Source organism: Kogia breviceps, chromosome 14, assembly GCF_026419965.1.
Source record: "Kogia breviceps isolate mKogBre1 chromosome 14, mKogBre1 haplotype 1, whole genome shotgun sequence".
Taxonomy (NCBI): domain Eukaryota; kingdom Metazoa; phylum Chordata; class Mammalia; order Artiodactyla; family Physeteridae; genus Kogia; species Kogia breviceps.
In genome coordinates, this window is record NC_081323.1 from 36702268 (window position 1) to 36709368 (window position 7101).

The following is a 7101-nucleotide window of genomic DNA, read 5'->3' on the forward strand; positions in this document are numbered from 1 at the left end:
TAATCCCTACTCCACTGGCTTATTCTGAAGATTAAGTAAATTAATACGCATATGATGCAAATAATAAAACTGTCTTGAATTACATGTTATAAATACTAGTTGTTATTATCAGTATACTTCTGATATTGGGTTAAAGCCTGCAAAAATAAATGTTTAAGACACAGTCCTTGCTTATAAGGGGATTCTTATGTCTGGAGAGAGCTAACACAGCATCCAAAGATGAGCAAGTAATTTACTTTTCAATAGGAGGCTTATCTCACTGTGTTCATTTCCTAAAGTGTGTAATTCAGCATTATCACCTCTGACAAATGGTGACATATTTGAGGGTCTTGTGTTTTCAAAGCACTGCTGCACTCTTCCAGCTCCCAGCCTTTGCCCCATTTCAGTTCCATTCTATCAAGTGTGTTCATCTGAACCTTGATTTGTACACTGAGTTTCTTGCCAGACTCTTGCAATACAATTTAACATGAAAGGCAATATAATATTCTTGTTGGGCATAGCAGTGGTTCCAGAGCAGGGTTTGGAACTCTCACCATTGTGAGAATGATTTAGGCCCCTTGTTATGGGGAAGGTCTGCTTGTTCTTTCAGCTCTATTGAGGTGAGGCCTTTCAAACAGTGACTGCAGTTCTGACACTCACAGTTAACTCCTTTTGTCTTTTTGGTATCTTATTATGTGTTTTGTTTTTCAAATCTCCAGGACTTGAATACACACAGAATTTCAAACTACCACATAAAAATTACCAGGCTTAGTTTGAGAACCTAAGCAAGGAATAGCTAAAGTTTAATTTGAGGATCTATTGAAACTCCTACCAGGACATTTGAACAAACCTGCCAAGTCTCCTACGTCCAGAACCAGAGCCTCTACAGTTTTGATGACACAGACAAGCTGACATCCAAAATCTTCATGATCGGTCAGAAAACAGATATTTACCACCCTCAGCAGGAATCCCTACTTTGAAATGACTGTGAGTGGAGTGTGAGACAAGGATATCTTAGATCATGTAGTGGTAAGAAACAAATCCTGACATCTCAGGAGTTTAGCACAATAAAAATTTCTTTCTGGCTTATGCAAAATCTGAGGCTAGATTATGGGAGTTTGCCTCCATCTTGTAACCCATGGATCCAGTTTCCCTCATGTAGTATTTCTGACATCTGAACGTGTGGTTTTCAAGGTTAGCAAGAAGAGGAGAAGGAGAAGGAGGAGACACACCAGCACTTAACTGGCTCAGGTGGGAGGTGACATCCATCACTTCTACTTAGGATCCATTGACCAAAACTTGCCTTATGGCCCCCTCCTAATGGCAAGGACTGGGAAATCCAAGTGAACACGTGGAGTATTTGTGGCATGTAAACATCTCATTCATAATTTGTGTAGATGTAGACACTTGAAATCCATAAGAGAAAAGAGGTACCAAATGGATAAAGATAATGGATGATGTGAATTTTTTCTAAATGGCAATGGAAATACTGGGGCAAGAGTTATACGGACCAGAGGCTCAATCCAAAACAGCCCCATCGCCAGCACAACATATCTTGAAAGTCTCATGGTTTATCTCTAAAATTAAACTCTTCATGAGTTTAAAAATACAAAACTTCAGCTCTGTTCCACAAAGACTGGGAAGATGACACATGCTTATTCTTTAGAGATCTCTTAGCACACTTTATGCCTTCCCTGGTTTAAGAAGCATACTCTAAATGTTCAATAAATGGTTATTAAATGGTAGTAGTGAAGGTTCATTTAAGTTGCAAGGGAATGTCATTCTTTATTTGAAGGCTCTTGGATTATTGCTGAGCATTTGCCTGGATGCCTTGAATGACCTATTCTAAAGTGCAAGTTCATTGAAATCACAATACTTTCTACCCTTTTAAATTAACTTTTATTTGAATCTCCTCAGTGTCCATTCACAAAGGGCAATGAACCCAGGATATGTGAATCTGTTCAAAGCCTATTCAAAGCCCTAAAACTAACAAGGGCCTTTCATCAGAATTTCTTCTTCCCTCTCTAGCCCCCTTCCTGTCCAAGCCAAAATTTTCTCTGAACAACAAAGACAAGCTTCAAACTAATGAATCCAAGAGACACATTCTTGCCTTCCAAGGACAAATAAAGAGAGAAAACTTCTGGGAAGAGGCTGCCTAGTTTCCAGGTTTTTCTTGTTCCAGTTGCTATCAAGCTACCCACACTCCTCACTTTTTGCTGGCCACTATTTACCCTGATGTCTGAATCCATGTAGTTCTCCTGCATTCTGGACCTCTTGTTACCTGAACTCTGACATCTGCCTAGTTCTGAAAACCTCCCCTTGCTTTTACAACCCAATCTTATAATAGCTATTTAATGAGAGCTGTGTTACCACATGTGAAATAACTACTTCACTAACCAAATATTCATTGTGACCCTCTTGTTTTCTAGGCACCATGACGGGTGAGATGATAACATGAGCAAGATGGGGTCTTTGTTCACTGTGCAGTTGAACCTCTAGAAGCAGATATAGGCAAAGCAATGAACAAAAATAAGATGATTCTAGATGGTAATCAACACTACAAAGAAAAGGAAACAGGGTGATGTGATAGGGAGTGGCTAAGGTCAGCGGTACCATGCACAGAATGGAGGGAGAAGGACTCCCTGCCCAGGAGAAGGGGGCTGCTCTGCAGAGAGGGGTGGAGTAGCATGCCAGGCAAAAGTGCCAGAATGAGCTGGTAATGCTAGTTGAAAGGACAAAGTTTCCCTTCTTCCTCCTCCCACACCCAATACAGGAACACAGTGTTTCTTTTTCTGATCTCCACACCAATGCCCTGGATCCTCTGTGAAAGCAAGGATAAAAATTTCATATTAAATGTAATAACAGACCATCCTTAAGAAAGCCTTCATCTCTCTCTTTCCCGAATCAGCACCTCTCCACAGGGCTAAACAAAACACCTGGCTTGTTCTTTGGTCAAGCTGCTGTGACCTAATTTCCTCTACTTAGACCAATGGCTGATGACAAGTTATAATAGAAACAACTGCTCACTCTCTGGCTGCCCTCAATCCACTAGACAACATTCCCCCTGACTGATTAAGTCACTAGGGAAAATAGTTTCTCTGTTCCCAGTGACTGCTGATTGATGGCACTGAAGCAGCATTGCTGCCTAACCCCTTATTCAAGAGAGACTATTAATTTCTGCAGATCACTTGGTCAGTCTACCTCATTTCAGTAGTTGGAGGAGCTGCCTCAGAAGTACATGTGGCCATGGATCCAGGAGGAACTCAGGGAGAATGATGAGGACAGGGTGAGAAGAGGCAGAAATGCCACAGACTCACCAGTTAGGTCAGCACTGAGCTCACTCAACCTCATTACTCTTTTCTCATATCCCAACTACCTTCTCTCCCCAGGCATCCCCTATGTGTTACTGTACCACATTCTGTAGGCAGATGCAATAACAAGGAAGGAAAGGAAAGAAAAGATGGATGCCACCCAAGTTGGGGCAGGGTGGAGACAATTCAGGATTTTTAAAGTTAGAGAAGTTCTCAAAGGTGTTCATCTGAGAGAGGATGATTCCATAACTTGGCATCATACTATATGTAAGATGGACTCCTGCTTCTACCCTGACCCCTGCATTTTTGAAGACAAAAGACTTGAGAATAATCTGCAATGTGTGGCTTGGAGTGAGCAAGGAACAGGGTTTCTTTTGAGAAGGCTTAGATGAGAGCCCTATTCTGTTAGTAGATCCCTGGGTAGCTCTGGAAATGTTCCTCAGCATTTCTGATTTTTAACCTGTTGATCTACAAAGTAAGGCAATTTGATTGACAAAACTCTTAAGGTCGCTTTTTGTTCTAAAATGCCATGATTCTTACCTAGTAGGAAAGATTAGTTTTAACTGAAATAAAGAACCTTTTGACAGATACTAGTAAAAATGTCTTTTAATGACTCTTTCTAAAGAACAGTTATTCAGTATATCCATATGTTAAGCTCTAACTTCTTAGTGTAAGGACATTCTGCCAAAGACTAGATGGGACACATTGGAATCTTGCAAATGCTAGGAGGAGGAACTCTTTTAAAATGATTCTGACAACAGTATTATAAGGCAAAAAGAGAAACCAGTGTTATTAATTCACTTACCTCTCTCTTTATTTGCCAATTTAAATGATCTATTTTTTACCTTGTTCTGGAAAAGATTTAAGGTGACAGAATTCATGATAAAATGATTTATCCAATAACTGGTCCACCACTTGGTTTACCAAGACCTAGAAATTTATTTATTTATGTATAATATATAAATTATATATATCATATAACATATAATATATAAATTATATGTTATATGATATATATATATTTTATTGAAGTATAGTTGATTTACAATATTGTATTAGTTTCAGGTGTATAGCAAAGTGATTCAGTTATATATGTGTATATATATATATTTTTTTTATTTGTTTATAGTTTTAAGGCAAAAGAGCCTCATTGTCTTATGGAAATTAGCAATATGTCTTGAAATTCTTCTTCTAGTTCCTGTTTAAAAATTTTAAAGTTCATGCTAATCTGTTCTACTCTCAATCAGACTCTAAAGGTGGTTAGAATCAAACACCTTTGCATTAAATTTCAGTGGAATTTCCCAAATCCATTTCAAAAGTTTAACTGAGTATTTGAGAAAAGCTAACTATATTTCCAGCCCCCAGGAAGCTCAGAGTTTAGCTGGGGAGACAAGCATAGAAAAGATAAATTACAACCTGAAACTCTAGGGAGAATCCTCCTGGAGCCAACCCATACATTCCTGCTGGGCACCCTGGCAAGTGCCTGCTGGGGCCAGGGGTGACACACAGTAGGCACAGCCATGGAGTGAGCTAGAATTCTTACCCTGCAGGGTTTGATCCCTTCCTAGGAGATCATACATGGTTCTCATGGAACTCCCTCTCAATGTTCCGGAAAAGGCAGCTACTCTGAAAGTAGGCAAAACTGTTTCCCTGTTTCCTGTCTGATATGTGAAGAGCTCACAGAACCTCCAGCCCTTCATTAAATTCTTTAACATTGACCAACATCTTCCCTTCCAAGGTTGGGGATGGCTTGGAACAGTGGCTCCCAATCTTGGCTGCACAGCAGAATCACTGGGAGCTTTTAAATATTCTTGTACCCAAGCAGTTTCCAGACTAATTATAATCCACCAGGGTCACCCTGAGCTGGGACCCAGGTACACAGTATCCTGGGTAATTCCAGTGTGCAAAACTGAGAGTCTCCAGCTTAATGTATATTAACATCTGAGAGGAGCAGCATTTAGGATAAAATTCATATTAAGGTAGAAGTAGCTGATATGATTTACTTTTTTTTTTAATAGATCTTTATTGGAGTATAATTGCTTCACACTACTGTGTTAGTTTCTGTTGTACAACAAAGTGAATCAGCCATATGCATACATATATCTCCATATCTCCTCCCTCTTGCGTCTCCCTCCCACCCTCCCTATCCTACCCCTCTAGGTGGTCACAAAGCACCCAGCTGATCTCCCTGTGCTATGCTGCTGCTTCCCACTAGCTAACTATTCTACATTCGGTAGTGTATATATGTCGATGCTACTCTCACTTCGCCCCAGCTTTCTCCTCTCACCCTGTATCCTCAAGTCCATTCTCTATGTCTACATCTTTATTCCTGCCCTGCAACTAGGTTCATCAGTACCATATATTTTAGATTCCATATATATGCGTTAGCAACCCTCCTGCACTGTTGGTGGGATTGTAAATTGATATGATTTACTTTTACACGAGGCTGTTTTTCATAGGGGAAAGGATAAAGAAGGAGCCTTCACTGGATTGTCACCTAATCCCTTTGAGCCTCTGTAACTTGGATTAGTGATGATGATAACAACAAAAGACTTTCAGTTCAGGTTACATTATTTTTAAGCTTCAGATAGTCTTAAAGGTGGGTATCTTAAGCCCCACTTTAGAGGTGTTGAGAGGTCAAATAATTGACCAATAGGGGCTTCCCTGGTGGCGCAGTGGTTGAGAGTCCGCCTGCGATGCAGGGAACTAGGGTTCGTACCCCACTCCGGGAAGATCCCACATGCCGCGGAGTGGCTGGGCCCGTGAGCCATAGCCGCTGAGCCTGCGCGTCCGGAGCCTGTGCTCCGCAACGGGAGAGACCACAACAGTGAGAGGCCCACGTATCGCAAAAAGAAAAGAAAATAAAAATTGACCAATAGCTTATAATGAGTAAATTATGAAGGCAGGAATCAAAACTATCTCTGTTTTCTATGTTTTATCCATCCTTCCCCACTCCTGCCCCCCACCACCCAAGGGCTTAATTCAAAGGATAATGACAAAGGGCATATACTGTGTCTGCCTCCTAACAGAGGCAGGCTGAATAAACTGGCTTCCTTCAACACTCCAGGGCGAAGGACTTTTATACACATGCCTTCTTAGAAGGCAATTCCCAAAGTGGACGTAGCAGGGGAAACCTTGGGAGAGGGAAAGAGAGGGCACCTAAGATTTCCCAAGCACAACAGAGAAACGGGGGCTGTGGGCTAATCAGAGGAGGGCCTGGTTAACTGGGCAGAGTATTTAGAAGCAAAACAGAAGGTGCCAGGCTCGGTACTGGATAGTTACCTGTGGAAGTGAATGTGGATTATGTCGACTGCTTACTAAAGGCTTCTAAATGCAAGGCGGAGGCAGGCAGCCCGTGACCTGAATGGAGGCCTTCTGCCTCCTGAAATGACATGCTGTCTGGCCACACCAATCTAGCCAAGATCACATTAGACCCAGGCCTCCAGCTCCAGGCTGTCAAAGAGTATTGGATTTGCTGCATTTTCTGAACAATAAAAGCAGACTTTTAATTTAATTAATCTCAACCTTGATTGCATTAACCACCCACGTGGCCAGAAAGTACAGTTTTGACCTCGGGCCACCAGACACTATCTACTTTAACCTCTCAGTGTTGAGGACTCAGGGTTTTTGTGAAGGGAATGATTCATTTTCCCGCTGATCAGACACCTGATCAACAAGAAGCTGGACAAAATAACAAAAACAAAACACTTTAGGTACTGGCTTTAGATACTGGAAGCTCTGAAATAAAATTTTAAATCAGGGGATGGGGAGGACAACACAAACATTTCTTTAACAACCTTTGATCTGAGGA